This window comes from Canis lupus, chromosome 14 (genome assembly GCF_003254725.2).
Source record: "Canis lupus dingo isolate Sandy chromosome 14, ASM325472v2, whole genome shotgun sequence".
Lineage (NCBI taxonomy): Eukaryota > Metazoa > Chordata > Mammalia > Carnivora > Canidae > Canis > Canis lupus.
Window position 1 is genome coordinate 27,377,484 of NC_064256.1, and position 18,037 is coordinate 27,395,520.

The following is an 18,037-nucleotide window of genomic DNA, read 5'->3' on the forward strand; positions in this document are numbered from 1 at the left end:
ATTTATTTTAATGTTCGAATTACCCCAGATTTGATTAGTAGGAGACTTTTCAGGCTGGATTCTGTGTGGTTTTGACATGTAACCATCATTCTTATTTTCTGGCACAGTCAGATCATCCAAGCTCATCTTGTTTTTTCCTTATACCAGCCCTGGGATTAGCCATTTCAAGAAACCTTGCTTCTTTTAGGAGAGTGGCTGCTATGCATGTGAGGTGTGCCCATTGCTGGGAGAGATACTCCTGTTTCTAGGCAACTCTAGTGGAAAGAGGAAATTTATATATATATGTATATATATACACACACACATATATACACATACACATACCTTTTTCTCCGTCTCTCTCTTTCATATATATATAGTTATGTGTGTGTGTATGTGTATATGTATACACACACATTTATTTATGGGCACACACCATACCTCCAATACCTCTCACTACAGAACTCATTATGGGGTCTTTCCCAGCTTGCAACCTGGTTACCTACCAATAAACCCATCCAAAGTTGAAATATCGTCAATTGAAAATGCATTGAATACACATGACCTACTGAACATCATAACTTAGCCTAGCCTACCCTTAACATGGTCAGAACTCTTCCATTAGCCTACATTTGGGCAAAATCACCTAACATAAAGCCAATTTTATAATACAGTATTGAATATCTCATGTAATCTATTGACTACTGTACCAAAAGTGACAAACTGGGTGGTTGTCTGGGTACAGAGTATTGGTCATTCACCCTCATAATCAGGGGGCTGACTGGGGGCTCCAGTTGCTGCTGTCCAACATCACAAGGGGCCATCATAGAGCATATCACTGGCTTGGGAAAAGACCCAAATTCAAAATTTGAAGTGTGGTTTCTACTGAATGGATATTACTTTTGTACCATCATAAAGTTGGAATATTATAATATATTAAACCACTGTAAGTTGGGGACCATCTGTAGCTTTCTCTCCATATTTGCCCTTTCCTCCTCTGACAGTAAGAAACCTGGCTTTCATTATGTCAATATACATTATTTGCTCAATTCACCTATATGCAGCCAACTTTGCTGGACTGCCTGCCTGCCTCTTGGTTCTGCCTAATGGCTCTTTCACTGAATTGTAAACACGAGACAGAGAGAAGGGAGAAGGAGGGAGGTAAGAGAGGAAGAATTGGAAAGAAGAGAGGAAGGGAATGACATTTTAAAATCTAAGTTGAAATTTAAAACTAGATTTTTTTTTGCAGCTGTTTTCTATTATAGGTATTATAGAAGTAAAATTCTAGGAATGGGTTTTACTATTTTTTTTTTCAGATTTTGTATATGTTCTATTTTGTCTTTATATATTCATTCATAGCATTTAATGGTAACATTGTTAGGCATACAAAGATGAATGAATGCAAGTAAAATAAATTCTACAGAATTCTATAGACAATGCAGAATTTGATCAGGCAAGCAGACATGTTAACAATCCCTCTAGTAGTACGATAAGGGTTATCGAAGAAAAATACAAAAAATTGACAGGAGCAGAGAGAGAGCAGGTGGGTGAGTTGGGAGAGGGGCAGATGAAGAGGGAGAGGGAATTTCAAGCAGACTCTGCACTGAGTGTGGAGCCTCACCCTATGGCTCATCCCCTGACCCAAGACCATGACCCAAGCTCAAATCAAGAGCTTAACTGACTGAGCTCCAAGAAACCAATAGATTTTGAGAGAAGCAGCTGAATTGTTCTCTTCTCCCTTAAGAGGAGGAACTGACAAACTACAAGGTTAATTTCTAGCTGGCCTTCTGAATTCTGTCTTTTTAAAAATTCTTTCTTTTGCCCAAGCATCCCACTTCTCAGTGATTATAAAGCCACTATTATAAAATATATACTACCAAAAAATGCCAATATTCTAGAATCTTTGTGCAAATCAATCATGTCACGTACAAACTTATAGGTAAATAGCTTCAATTTTATTTTAGTAAAAGACTTCTTTATTATATAAAGTATCTTCAAAACATGCTTAATAAGTGGCACCTGGGTGGCTCAGTAGGTTAAGCCTCCTACTCTTGATTTCAATTTGGGTTGTGATCTCAGGGTCATGGGATCACCCTGACTCTGGCTCCATGCTCAGTAGGGAGTCTGCTTCTCGGTCTATCCCTCCCTTCCCACCCCCTGCTCTCTCTCTCTCTCTAAAATAAGTAATTAAATCTTTAAAAAATAATAATAAAAGGATGCCTGGGTGGCTCAGTTGTTGAGCATCTGCCTTTGTCTCAGGTCGTGATCCCAGGGTCCTGGGATCGAGTCCCACATTGGGCTTCCCACAGGGAGCCTGCTTCTCGCTCTGCCTATATCTGTGCCTCTCTCTCTGTGTCTCTCATGAATAAGTAAATAAAATCTTTAAATAATAATAATAATTAATGAAAAAATAAAACAAGCTTATTAAGTCTCAACAATGAGGAAATGTAGGTTGGCTTTATCACTTTCCAATTAAAAGTTATTCCTCCATGGCTTCCAGGGAAGAAAGTTAAGGGACTTAGAGAAATTGGTACAATTTTACATGGTGCAAGTAAAATAAGTAAATCAAGATCAGTTAATCCTGACCTTTTTTTTTTTTCCTGCCCTAACTTGTCCTAGAGGTAAATATACTCCCTGCTTTACTAACTGAATCTCAGGTTCTAGGTCAAAAAGCCGTTGTCCCTTATTAGCACTGACCTTCAAAACTCGATATGGTACGTTTTCAAATGAAATCAATTTATAATGAAAAATTTTAGATTACTCGAAAGGTAATGGTAATGTAACAAAAAAACCCATTTAAAGCTACCTTTCTCCCTGCATTATAGAAGTTGACAACTCTAAATATCATATTATATATGTGTATTATAGATGCATATTATACCATTACATATTTTACACTGTAAAGATATTTCTTAAACTAAATACTAGTATCAAAATTGTAATTATCTGTCTGTATTTGATATGGAGCATGGATATTGGGTCACATTTTGACAAGGATCTCGGGCCTGTTGCAAGCCTCTTGAAATTCAGGGTGGAGTCTACATGACAGGCCCATTATGATTATATCTTGGACACAGCACAGTGACACTTCACTTGTAACTTATAAGTTCACAGAGTTCATAGGTAATTCGTATAAACTCAAAGTGTCTAAGTAGCCAGATTAAAGACTATTTACATCTTTGGGGCACCTAGGTCTGAGTTTGCAACTCATTTTTATATATCTAGAAACTTTAACAGTCACCACCTTGGTATAGGTATGGTTAACTCTCATTCTTTTGGATTTGGATGGTTTTAAAACCAGAAAGTCACTAAGTCCAGCACAATAATCTTGTTTATTTTTTAGAGCTTTCTTTCTATTCCTTTTGGTTTTATTCATAACTCTAATTTAAAAAAAAAAATGTCACGTGAGTAGATGAGAATTTTTGAAAATCTGTTTTCCAATCTGTCAAAGGAAGATACTCTTCTGAGATTTCCTTTCTGGATTGCTTTAGTCAGAGGAATGCTATGATAAAATATTTTCACAATTATTTTATCAAGCATAATGTTCAGTAAATTATAATACTAACCTGATCATACAGCATCTCAGGAAATAGGTAATAAGTATTATTATTTCATGTTTAGTGATAGAAACATTAAGATTGACACTGAGTGATTTTAAAATAATGATTAAATTCCAGCTAAACTAGTCATTTGACAAGCATTTACTGAAAGTCCTTGAGAAAGCAGCAGCAGGACTGATGGTAATACTAAAAACACAGCAGGATAGACTGGCCTCTTTAATGCTCAGAACTCTTGTGCAACATGTGTAATTAACTCGCCATTGAAACCACTGGAGGAACATCTTGTAACTTGATTTAGGGAGACTTTGTCCTCAAATTTACTAGCAAATGATATTCTGTAATGATCTGGTAAATCATTGCATTCTATTGATTTTAAAATATTTGGGCATATATAGTTAAAAATCTAAAGTCTGACAGAGAACTTGAGTTGATACCTTTTATTTTAAACTCTTCACAATAACCTCCTGGCATTTTTTCAACTTCTGGGAAATGCCCAGAATGTCTGTCTCTTAACAGATGAAGTGAAGCACCAACAACGGAATTTTATTTTGAAATCTAGCAATTTCAGAATCCTATTGAAATTATATTCATCATTACTAAACTTTATTGAAATAGATGTTGCATAACAAAATTATGAGTCAATGGTAAATCATTCATTTGGACTTCTGTAACACAAAAATTAAGAGGCAACAAATTCTGCATTTCTTTCTGCCTCAAAGTAGCTGAAGTAAATGTATTTTTAAATGATAATATCTGCAATCATATAAATGTCATAGCTCTTTAAAAATATAAAATTCTGAAGAATAAGTTACATGGGATATACCAGCTTGCAATGAGATGTACCAAATATGACTGCTTAGCAGAAATATGAAAATCTGGCTGATGATTTATTGAGAATCAGTTTGGAAAATGTTTTCAAGAAAAATAGATGTAAAGTATTTCTTTTTCATATGGTTTCAATTTAATTAGCAAAAACAACAAGACACTTCCTAGGACCTTCCTCCTGAGATGTTGTATATACCTCGGCACATTTAAGGATGTTCTTAGCACAGAGATTCTCAGACCTTCTTGGATCATTGCACTCTTAGCATCTCAGTAACTTTATCATGGTGACCCTAGGTCAAAAGAAATATCCAGCAGTTCTGTTTATTAAGCACTTAGACCCAAATTTAATAGTATTGTAGTAGTGGTTTGTGTGGTGTTTGACAGATGTGGCTGTGCTTCCCTAAAATTTAAAAATATTCTATAATACTATTGTATGTTTACAGCAGCCAGCATGGCTTGGGAACTATGGTCTTGACAGCATTAATGGCAAAACACTGGTAATGACTCAAATGCTCACTCATTGGAAGACGCTTAAAGGATAGTGTATCTATATGATGGGTGATGGAATACTATGTAGAAGTTAAAGAGAGTGAAATAGATCTGTATATACTGATTTAGAAAGGTCTCCAATACATGCCATTAAGTAAAACTTGGAAATTTCAGGGGAATATCTGTGGTATATACCATTTAAAATACATACACATATACATATATATGTAAATGTATATGAACACACACAAAGTATATATTTATTTTTTTGTGTACACATACGTTTTGTGTATTTTGTGCTGGTTCCTGAAGCTCCCTACCCTGTTCAGGATGCTCCCACCCAGTATTTTTGTCCACTCCGAAGCACCCAGGCTTTCTCTTTAATGGTTGTCTTTTCCCTTTTTCTAAAATTGCTGTCTGGCTCTGCATATTCCATTTTATCCCCTCCCTATTTATTGTTTTATTTTTTTATCCCCTCCCAATTTTTAAAGAATTGAAACAATTTTAAAAAGGAATAATATTGTGGAAAGAGTAAAATTGAAGTTATACCCTGTAGGACTTTCTTGATGATAGATTAAAAATCTTAAAGCCTTACCAAGGAGCCCATAGTTGCAGAGCCTCCATTTCTAAGTCAGTTTTCCTGACCTCAGCTTCACACATTTCTTTCAAGCCTCCTCCTCCTCTCTCTACCCTTTATTGTAAGTGCTTCTAATATAGCACACAGGCAACTCCACACCTTGCCTAGGACATAGCCTAATTCCTTCCCTCCACAGTGCATCTCCCTGCCTCCCTTAGATATTTCTCATAGACAGGAGCCTCCCCGTTATGGATGGGAGAGATGTTCCAAGACCCCCAGGGGATGCCTGAAACCTTATATACCCTGTTCTTTCCTATACATGCATACATACTTATGATAAAGTCTAATTTATAAAATAGGGATAGTAAGAGATTACCAATAGTAACCAATAATAAAATAGAACAATTCTAACAATACACTGTAATAAAAATTATGTGAAGATGTGAATGTGGTTTCTCTATCTTACTGTACTGTAGTCACCCTTCATGTGATGACAAGACACCTACATGATGAGGTAAAGGGAGGTGAAGGCATTGTGACATCATGTTAGGCTACTATTGACCTTTTCTGACTGTGTCAGAAGGTGAATCATCTGCTAGACCACTGTTGACTGCAGGCAGGTGAAACCATAGAAAGCAAAACCATGGGTAAGGGAAGGACTACCATCTCAGTCCTCTGGTACACGTGGGAAAGGCTTCTCTGGGTCAATTCTGACTGTCACAATTGCTCAACCACATGGTTTGTACAAACACTCTAGCTACCAGGCACTCACACCTGTTTCTGCTTTTGGGCTTGTGCTGTAGCTTATTTCTGGCACCTGTCAATATCATGTTCTCACAGAGGCCTTTCCCAACCTCCCAACTTGAGGAGTGTTCCAGGTAGAGTCATCAGATAAAATGCAGAAGACAGAGCTCAATTTGAATCTCAGATACTCAATAAATTTGTGGGGTTTTGTTGTTGTTGTTTTGTTGTGTTTGTGTTGTGAATGTATGTCTCAAATAGTGCATGGGACATATTTATAGTAAAATAATAATAATTAGTTCATCTGAAATTCAAAATGAACTCTGTCTCCTGAATTTTTGTTGGCTAAGCCTGGCAACCTTCTAGTCATTTTCTAATATAACACACTGTTGTGATTTTCTCTGCTACGTGATATTTTCTTGTTTATTAAGCTGGATTTGTGTTTGATGCCTGTCATCCTCCACAGGAATGTGGGGTCCAAGAGAGCAGAAACCGTGTCTTTCTTCCTGCTGTTATCCCAGAGCCTAGGAGTATGTAGTAGATCTACATTACACTCCTGATTACACTCCCTTCAGGGGATGAACACAAGTCTTCCGAAGACAAATGTTAATTCTCTAGGGTAATCCATTTTAATTTTTTTTTATTTATTTATGATAGTCACAGAGAGAGAGAGAGAGAGAGGCAGAGACACAGGCAGAGGGAGAAGCAGGCTCCATGCACCGGGAGCCCGACGTGGGATTCGATCCCGGGTCTCCAGGATCGTGCCCTGGGCCAAAGGCAGGCGCCAAACCGCTGCGCCACCCAGGGATCCCAAGGGTAATCCATTTTAAACTGAAATATTCCCTACCTACCTCGTATTTTGTGAGGAACTCACCTTTCACGGAGTTCCATTGTCATGTAATTATAGACGGGGCAGTTTATCCTTTACTGCTCCCAATTATGCCCTTCAGAACTGCTAAAATAAGAAAGGAGTTATGTGGTCCAGTTACAGAAAGAAAAGCTTTGAAAAGACCATTTAAAATAAACAAAACTTCATTACATTTAGTGATCTCGATAAAGAGAAGGAAGGTCATATATTTTACCTAGGACATATATTTTAACCATTTTTTAACACTTTAGTAATAATAAAAATGTATCAAATTTTAATTCATAAGATATTATCCACATTTTAGGTTGTCTGGGGGTTAACTTTAAATGGTTTTTGGCAAAAATCTCACCATAACGCTCCTCTTAATGTTATCACTACATATTTTTGAACCTTTTTGGTTTTTTTTTTGTAAATAGTATTATATGAAATTCATGAATTTTTAAATTTGTTTTTTTTTAAATTTTTTTATTTATTTATGATAGTCACACACAGAGAGAGAGAGAGAGGCAGAGACACAGGCAGAGGGAGAAGCAGGCTCCATGCACCGGGAGCCCGACGTGGGATTCGATCCCGGGACTCCAGGATCGCGCCCTGGGCCAAAGGCAGGCGCTAAACCGCTGCGCCACCCAGGGATCCCGAATTTTTTTTTTTTTTAATTTGTTCGCAAGTTAATTGGCTTTCTGGTAGTTTAAAGAAAGGTAAACTAATAGTTATGTGCATCCTAGTAACTTATTTTTTTTCTGGATAATTTGTGTCCTTGGAATGTAAGTTCCCCCAGAACATTAATCTTATTGATAAAAGGTAAAGTTCTATATGATCTTTTTCACAAAAAGTTTCCATATCTTCTTTGGGGGAATTTGGCTAAGTGATCTTTAGGCAAAATGATCCAAGTAAAATTATGAGTTGAGCAATTAGGAGGAGAATCTAATCAATATAGACTGATTTTGTGTAATTCAGACCTCTTTTTTCTCAATGACACATGTAAGGATCAGGATTTTAAATTACATCAGTTTCTAAATTGTGCTCTGTTTATTTACATGAAGTCTAAATTGGTGAAGGTTGGTGTGTGTGTGTGTGTGTGTGTGTGTGTGTGTGTGTGGAACCTGAAAGTGTACATGACTGAAACCTTTAATAGATTTGTCTCCATTTAATCTGTATGCAACATATGTATAACATATCAATATTTTGCTTTTAACACACAGATCTCTCTTGGACGCTGATAACCAAAGCATCTATGATGTTATTCAGAAACCCCCTCCACTATTAACTGGGGATGTTTGATCTTGCAGCTTGCTCTTGCAAAGCAGCTGCTAAGGTGCTTCAGCATAATTAGGAGGCTTCCCTTTGCCAGTCCCTGAAAGCAACTAGGTTTTGCTTGAATGAAACAAGTAAAAAAGCACGAGGCTGGCAAGAGGTTGTAGAGTGGGTAGTGGGCTCCCTCAGCATTCCCCTGGGCACCTCTTATTCTCTCTTCTGCTTGGTGTGTGTGTGTGTGTGTGTGTGCGCGCACTAGCTGATGAAATCCCCTTCCTGTTGAACTGGGACGGAACTAAGTGAGCAGGGTGTAGCTTTGGAGGGTTCTGAAATCTAAGAACAAGCTTCCTTTCCCACCACTTTACGCTGAGTCAGTTCACTGCAGAGTGCTCCGCAGGATCTAGAAGCCTTTGTGTTCAGATTATTTTACTAGCTACAAAAGCCACACCCTTGTGCTACACAAACAGAACACTTTGTCCTTCCAGGAGGTCTGTACTTTGACCACAGCCCTGGGATTTCAAAGCGCCTCACGGTGGCCTGCCTATTGTGATGTAAAGTGTTAGGCCAGAGAGTGTCTCCTGTTATAATGCAGGTTTTCACAATTGTGAGCTCAGGCAGTGGAGGCTTTGAACAATGATTGACCATCACTTAAAACTGCCTCAAAAATTCATTTATTATACTCACATAAAAGAAAAAAAGTACAGTGACAGAAAGAAATGGAATAATGTGTTTTCATTTAGAAAAATCCATATTTATTTTTTAACCACACATACTCATTTATAGCAAATATAGTCCCCCACCCCCACCCCCAACCCATCTGAGGTTTTAGTTTCCTGCAGTCGACCATGATCTGGAAGCAGATGATCCTCCTTCAGACAATCACTTAGAAATATCATCATATCTATACGTCAGCAGTAGCTTAACACTACTTCCCAGTGTTCACATCATCAGGTCACTTGCCTCATCGCATAAGCATTTTATTACCTCCCATTGTCACAAGAAGGAGAGTGAGTACAGGACAGTAAGATGTTGAGAGAGAGAGAGAGAACATTCACATAACTTTTATTATGGTATATTGTGATACTTGTTTTATTTTATTATTGGTTATTGATAATCTCTTACTGTGCCTCAATTGTAAATTAAACTGTATCAGAGGTGTGTACATATGGGGAAAAAAAAAACATAGTATCTATAGGGTTTGGTACTATCTGTGGTTTCAGGCATTTGTTGGAGGTCTTGGAACGTTTACCCTGCAGATAAGAGGGGACTACTGTTCCCATTTATATTTGTTTATATCTGTTTAGGGTAGTAAATGGTACACTGGTCTACATTGGCACCAGTAGGAAAGAAGTGGAATGAGGACTGAACCTAGAGGCTGAGCTACACCCTAAGTCTCCTGCTTCTTCCTAGCAGAGCAGTGATCATTTTCAGAATATCTTAGTCATGTCCCTATTCTCAAACTCCATTGCAGAACCAAGTCTGTTTCATGTAATATTACATTTCTAACAGTATGGTAACATGAAACTACCTCTTAGTGAATGATTCACTGCAGTATGCATTGCACTGTGCTAAATGCTCTATTTTCTCATTTAACTCTCAACATTTCTTTTTTTTTTTAATTTTTAAAAAGATTTTATTTATTTATCTGACAAAGAGAATAAAAGAGGGCACAAGCAGAGGGAGCAGCAGGCAGGAGTAGAGGGAGAAGCAGACTCCCCACCAAACAGGGAGCCCAATGGGGGTCTTGATCCCAGGACCCAGATATCATGATCCAAGCTGAAGGCCAATGCTTAACTAGCTGAGCCACCGAGGCAACCCTTAATGTAACTGTCTGAGGTAACTTCTATAATCCTTTTTTTTTTTCATTAACAAGGAAAGAGGCCCAGATGTCGTTAAATCTCTAGACATAGTCACTCAGTTAATAATGACAAGAAATGGGGTTCTAAGAAGGCTCTAGATTCTAGAGCTCGAGATTGGAACCCCTAAGAAATTCAGCCCAATAATTGCACCAGCCTTTGCACTAAATTAAGGAGGGCTTGAGAGGCAGTCTAGTCAAGCTGGATGGTCAGAGAGCTGACTTTGAAGTGTTGCCCTAGGAAGCAAGCTGTTTTTACTTAGATGGGATGCTTATTGTGGGGGATGGGACATATCGATAGCTATTACTAGACACCTGAGCACCCAACTGGCCTAGCAAGCGCCTTGGCAAAATCATTGCCTCTGCTATTGCTTTGCAACATACGTAAAACAATATGAGATGTCACTTTTCCTTTAGCCAAGTAGATCTTATGGAATCCTCCTTTTTATTATCAGAGCTCCCTCCCTGGAACAGGAGTTCACTACCACCCACCAAACTATATGCCAAACACTTCTGCAAAGTGAATCTCACACAAAATTAATTATTGACATTTTCCTGAAGTCTCGCACTTAGACTTAATTCTAGACTTAATCTTACGAATTTCAGTCATTACAAGAAATATTGGAAAACAACCTACCCCTGCTTTTTTTTTTTTTTTTTTTTTTTAATTTTTATTTATTTATGATAGTCACAGAGAGAGAGAGAGGCAGAGACACAGGCAGAGGGAGAAGCAGGCTCCATGCACCGGGAGCCCGATGTGGGATTCGATCCCAGGTCTCCAGGATCACGCTCTGGGCCAAAGGCAGGCGCCAAACCGCTGCGCCACCCAGGGATCCCTGCTTTTTTTTTCTTAACAAAACTTAATTGCATCTGTCTGAGGAATTTTAAAAATTGGCTTATGAGTGGTTATGTTTTTATTTTTTATTTTTACATGTGACTCTAATATCAGCCAAACTACAATATGACTATCATTCATTTAGTGAGCCCTCAAGCTGAATACAAATAATTCTAAGAAGTGTTTATTTGTTTGTAAATATGAGCTGATTTGGTCACTTTTTTCTGGAAACATGTTCTCCTGGCTTCTGTGGCACCGTAGTTCTCTAATTTTCTGTCTAATTTGCTGTTCTACTTGCTTTGCTAGTGTTTTGTGTGTGTGTGTGTGTGTGTGTGTGTGTGTGTGTTTTGAGAGAGAGGGTAGAAGGTTAGAGGGAGGAGGAGAGAGAGAGAATCTTAAACTTGCCTCCTGGGGCTTGATCTCATGACCCTGAGACCATGACCTGAGCTGAAATCAAGAGTTGGATGCTTACCCAACTGAGCCACCCAGGCACCCCTGGAGGACCTTGGATTTGACATTGATCTCTCTCCTCCATCTATTCTCCATGCCTTTCTGACCTCACCTAGCCCCATCCAAAATTAAAACCATCTCTATCCTGAGGAGTCTAATGTTTATTTCTTCAGTCTTAACATCTCCCCTGGTTCCAGATGTCTAGTCCACATCTCCCTCCCTACGTACAATGACAATGTTTGTCATGTGTACAAAGAAGGACTTTTAATTTTCTCTCAGAATGATTCCTCTCCTAATCTCGTCCATCTTGGTTATTTTAAACTACTATGTACTCTGTTGTTCAAGCTATCTCATGGTCTCTTGTTTTTGCACCACCCCCATCTCTCATTCTCTTTTCTCTCCCCAGACTAGCTTTTCACTGTGTATTACTTCCCAGTATTGCAGAGAAGGACTGAAGCTTCTGAATGCCAACTCCAGCCCTAGCTTAGGAAAGAAAGTCATCTGGTTAAGCTCTGGTTAGCTGTCTGTCCTGATCTATTGCAGCCAGCATGGGACTAAGGTCATATGCTATAATCAGGCCTTAGCTCTGGTTATGAGTAGGGCAGTTTTTAAAGAAGGGGGTTGGTGGTGCATGAGATGGACAGACATCCTAATAATGTTTACAGTCTTACCATATTTTCAATTCTTTTTTTTTTTTTTAAGATTTTATTTATTCATGAGAGACAGAGAGAGAGAGAGAGAGAGAGGCAGAGACACAGGCAGAGGGAGAAGCAGGCTCCATGCAGGGAGCCTGATGTGGGACTCCACCCTGGGTCTCCATGATTACACCCTGGGCCGAAGGGGGGCACTAAACCGCTGAGCCACCCAGGGATTCCCCAGATTTTCAATTCTTTTTACATTCATAACCCCCTTGACTTGAACACTCCTGTAAAAAATCAGAAAGAATCATGGTTTCATCAGTAATGATTGTAGTCAATAGATTTCTTTGTGTGCTCCATCGTTTCTTCTGTTTCCTTATTGATTAACAAAGAACTTGGATTATATGATTTCTCAACCTTGACATAAGCTTTCTCAAGTTTAGCCCAGCAAGTTTTGTTTCATTTTATTTCTTTATTGAATGTGTATACCTAGTTTAGACTATTTGCCAAGTAGGCCTTTGGGGGAGTAATCAGATGTACTAGGAGTGGTGGTGACTAAGTAGCCTTAAATTCAACCAGAGTCTGTTTGATTTAATTATAACCTTTGTAATAGGATCCTGAGTAATTGGGCGGGGAGGGGGGTGGGTGATGCACAACTATAGGAATTCCCCAGAAGAAAAGAAATCTAGTGGCAGAAAAAAAAAAAAAAAAAAAAAAAAAAGAACAAATAGTCTTAATTTTGACAATTCAAGGGAAACCTGATGGACGATATTTACTTTCCTTTGACCACAATTTTGATCCATACTAAGCATATCACAGAAGGAAAAGCTGAATTGTACACTAAGATTTATCTCTCTAAAAGAAAGTAGCATTCAAGCCCCCCTCCCACCCCCCCAAAGGGGAAGGAGACACTCTCTTCATGAACTAGAATTATTCATCTTATTTCTTACCTCATCAGTCTCTCAAGAGTAATTTTCAAACGGAAATCTCCTGGGCAGTTTTGCTGGGATGGGCCTTCCTTTCTAGCAATGCAGCTATTTCCATTTAATAATTAGATAATTGTTATGGAAATTCCCTCTTAAAAGCATTACTTTAAAAAAACTGAGCAACATTTCTCCCCAAACTTCTTAAAGAATACGTATGTCACAGTAAGAATAAATGATGTGAAATTGCTTTTCTGGGACATGGTTCCGTCAGAGAGAAAGTAAAGCAATGTTTTAGTAGCTTGTTACTTCGCAGAATAAAGATCACAATTGTCACACAAATGAATTGACTTTTGTGTATTTGAAGACAGAATCCTTCACGTGATAGCTAAATTGTTTTGATTACTTGAAATGTCACAATATGAAAATGGTACAACTGCAATTTCTTCATTTTTTCCTTCTTTATCTAATCCAAATCATACACTAAGGCTGAGAGAAACAAGTCATTGGACAATGAAGATATTCACAAACAAATGAAAACTGGAGTATTAGAAAAAAGGATGAGTCATAAAATACATTTTATGTTAAATAAAATCCATTTATCTTTATGAATGGTATTGCTACCATTTTTCAGGCAAACCGACAAAAAAAAAAAATCATTGGTAGAGCAAAATAGACTATGTAGAAGATTCAAATAGGGTCCCTGCTCTGCCTTTTATCTTTTCTTCTTGTTGAAAAAATGAGAAACAGTCACTGATACAGCTTCAAAATTTCCCCAGAAGGAGAAAATTATAAACTCTTCTCAGACCTCTAGCTTCTCAGACGAACTGGGTGGCTCAGTTAGTTAAGTATCTGACTTCAGTTTAGGCCATGATCCTGGGATTGAGCCATGAATCATGAGTAGGGCTTACCGCTCAGCAGGGAGTCTACTTGTCCCTCTCCCTCTGTCACTCTCCCTGCTGGTTCTCTCTCTCATTCTCTCTCAAATAAATGAATAAAGGGGCACCTGGGTAGCTAAGTGGTTGAGTATCTGCCTTTGGCTCAGGGCGCGATCCTGGGGTCCTGAGATCGAGTCTTGCATCAGGCTCCCCAGAGGGAGCCTGCTTCTCCCTCTATGTCTCTGCCTTTCTCTCTATGTCTTCCACGAATAAATATCTTAAAAAATATATAAATTAATGAAATCTTAAAAAAAAAAGACACTAGGTTTGGATAAAGAATTCTGTGGTCACATGAATTTGGGGATCATTGTTGTATACATACATCCTCCATGATTTCAACCATGGTCCAGCCTTTTAAGTGTTGCTCGACAGCCAGCTGTCTTCATAACATGTTCTCCTGGAAGTTCCACAGGCAATTCAAACTCCAAAATTGAACTCATTTTTTTTCTTCATATCTGCTTTCCTACATTCATTTCCTGCCAACTGTCCTGTTGCCCAAGTCAGACAACTGGTGTTCATCCCATATACCTTTTCTTTGTCATCTCTCCACAACCATCCCCCCTCCACTGCCCTGCCTCCCCACCTTGGTCCAAGTCATCCAGTTCTTTTTATTTCTTGCTTTTCTGATCTTGCTCACACATGCTTTTTTTCCCTATTGTCCATCAGGCCACTAACTAGGCTCTCACTTTGGAGGGCTTGCATTTTTTTCTCTTCTTTCTCCAATTCGTCCTTCACACCTTTGACACAGATTTCCTACACAAATCTTCCTCAGGGGGCCCCCTATTTACAATATTTAAGTGGTTTTTCTTCAGGATAAAGGTCCTATCTCTGCTCTTTCCCTGTCAGTTTCCTTGTCTTCCTTACATAAACCCTGAGGTTCAGAAGGTCCCTGAAGTTGATATTCTCTCTCCTCCCCTCACTCACTGCACATACGTGCCGCCTCCTTGTGTGATACGTCTATTCTTTCTCATTCAAGGCTCAGCTCTTGTGTAATCTTCCCTGATGGTGCTGCATCTACCTTTCTTATCAGTGTGCCTCCTCACCCTCTATGCTTCCTAAACACCTAGTACACAGTCCTAACATAACTCTATCTACCCTTCAATGTAACACTCTGTGGTGGAAAGAGTATTGCCACTGGAATCAGACAGATCTGTATTTGAAGTATGGATCTACCATTTATTAAATATAAGCTCAAAATGTAGCTTAATCTCAGTATACCTCTGTATATTGCTTTTCATCTATAATTATTTTCATAATAACTGCCATAGGGAATTCATATAAATTGTAAGTGGAATAAAGTATATAAAGCATAAAATAATTAGTGCCTGGCATAATAAGTATATGTGGTTAGATCTCCCCCATAACTGTGGGTATGCTATGTTCTTAGGATTCTCAGGGGTTGGAATAGAATTGGCCCTTAGAAGTGCTGACATCTTGTCAGCATTTGATACTATTGCTAACTTTCTCCTTTGAAACTATGGTCTCCTATGTTGAGTTTCCTGACGTAATTCTCATCTATATTTCCCTATCATTTTGTCTACCCTTTCTCCATATATACTGTTGGGTTATTTCAGATATGAAGGGGAAGAGAAACTTCTCTACTCTCTTAGGTTGAATCTCAGAGGCATATGAATTAAGTTGGCAAAAAACCGGATTCATAGAAAACAAGGCATCAATTTTTATTTTTAATTTTATGCACATAGAGGCTCCACAGAAAAGAAGTGAAAACTTCCCCAGAGTTTTAATGAAGGTTACATAAAGTAATGTGTATAAAGTACTTTGTATTTTGAGGGGCACATGGGAAGTTCACAATCAGTTTTATTTGTTGCTATGATCCATTACTACCCTCTTCAGCCCACCAGCCACCCAACATTAGTGATCTTTTAAAGTGCAAATCAAATCAAGTCATACTTCTACTAAAAACTCTTCAATGGCTTTGTGACATCTTAGAAAATTAACCTTTGCATGACTCTCTATGACCTATCTAGTCTTAGTTAAAAGTCCCAGTGCCATCTTCTGCTCACCCTGTTGATTTTTGCCCCCTAGAAATTCAGAATTTCTTTCATTACTTAAATGTATGACCCCCCCTTTTGTAAGCAACCTTGCACACTAACAGTTCCTTCTTGTCTGGCATACGGTCCTAAAGCTCACCCTCCTCAAATCCCTCAGGCTTCCACTGTTTAGAGAATCCTGATTTTCAATTAGTTTTTTTTTTTTTTTTTTCTATCTGGTTTCAGGGGAAAAATTTTTGAAAACTGACTTTCTTGAGGTAGCCTCCTTCTTCTGGATTCAGTTTTAACTTTTTGAAGTGATCATCACAACTGTGATTTCTCTCTTTGGCCATTATCCTCATGTTCCACTTTGATGTTGGGGAACATATCTGTCTCCTTCTCCAGTGCATAGTGCACAGTGTGTGGAAGACATACAGTAATTCAGCATCCACTAAGTGATCTAATAACTTTGATTATTAGATTTTTCTGAATATTAAGAACAAATGAACAATGTACTAAACATCTTGAGATTTCTCATAGAAATGTCCACATCTGCAGAATTTTCCTAGAAAATAAGTTCCCAGGCATTACACATTTTTGATGTTCAATAAATAAATTATTCATTCAACAAAATTGAGTGTTCTTGATTCATCATGTAAAGTGTATTATTATTCTATGTAAGATGACAAAACTTCTTTCAGACATATTTTTGCTCTCAAAAGGGGATATTAGGCTTTATTTGGATAGAACTCAATATTTCAGAAAATGTATTTTGATTATGGTCTAACTTTTTCTAGTCTTCAATACACTAGTTTATAAATGCAGAATTGATTGGTCCTGTAAGCTAATGGAAATCTGAGGTCCACTGTATTAAAAGTATCAGGACCCTTAGCTTGTTTTATGCTTTATTTACTGTTCTTTTTCTTTTTTTTTTAATTGTTCTTTAATAGCAAAGAGAATCTTTAGCCTTTTCTTCCTCCAGACTTGTAACAGGTCATGAGATTTGCCCATAACTGCAACTTTCATCATTTTGTTGCTTGTTCCACATTTTTTTTTTTAATCTTCTCACTGTCCCACACAGCTGAAATAAATGGGAGAATAACTCAATAGAACTTACCCTTTTAATTAGTCACTCATGAGGACTCTGAGCAACCAAGCCAGCACCCACATTGCCTCCAAGATTTATAGCCCAGGGTGGTAGCTATAAATAGCACATTTCTATCTACACTTTAAAAAAATGAGGTGCTGCTGTAGATAAGGTCAAAAGTAAGGCTTAGTGAGGAATGTAATTCTGGTAGGATGGCAAACCAGCTGCTAGATACAAGATAATATAAGGAAAGAAAATGTGAGCCTTAGGTCTCCTCTGTTTCTGTACTGTCATGAATCTTGATACTTACAACTCTAGTATTGACCGTTTCACACTGTCCCTTGGATAATAGCTCTTCTCCTAGGATGTACCTCTTGAGTATCTAATATATGCCATGAGTTGTATTATCTCTAATTCCGTAATCGTGTCTTTTTTTAAATGAAGAAACTACATATCAGAATGGTTAAGCACTGTGGCCAGATTCCCCTGTCCAGTAAGTTGTGAGATCTGCTGTTCAAACCCAGACCTTTCTGACTGTAGTCTGTTCATTTTCCAGGGTCCCTCGTTGCTTATCCTCATCACCCAGAGCAAGGTGGCACTGTAGCCAGTGGGCTGATTTCATAAATGGTCCTTCCCTTCCATCATTTTCCACATCTGATGCAGCTCTCACCCTCCACCTCACCACCAGGAAGCATCCGGAGGCTCTTCCTTGGTCACCTTTCTCCACTAACACCTGCCTCCACCTCTGGGAGGTGATCTTCCTTGCAGATATTGAATTATCAAAATACTCTCCATTAAGGGCTATGTCTCCTTAGAGCTGGTTTTGTTCATAATAAAATGTCAGCTTTTGTACAAGGTGTACTAAATGAGGGCAGGCCTTACCCAAAAATATATCCACAGAAATCCATTAATACAAATTTGTTCTTTAAGTGACTTGAAATTCTGTGATTTCCCTGAAAGAGTTAATACTTCTCACCCCTGTTTAACTTAAGCAGGATGTTTTAGTTGATTGTTGTTGTTGTTTTCT

General features: G+C 38.2%; 1 long non-coding RNA gene across 2 annotated transcripts in view; it reads left to right on the plus strand.

The window, feature by feature from the left end:
- Positions 1-357: 357 nt before the first annotated feature.
- Positions 358-18,037, plus strand: part of LOC112674831 (uncharacterized) — a 79,458-nt gene continuing 61,778 nt past the window's right edge. The window contains exon 1 of one of the 2 annotated variants that reach the window (XR_007402026.1): positions 358-6,077. This is a non-coding gene — a long non-coding RNA (uncharacterized LOC112674831). The remainder of the gene's footprint in view (positions 6,078-18,037) is intronic. The other variant, XR_003145601.3, reaches the window with a different exon arrangement.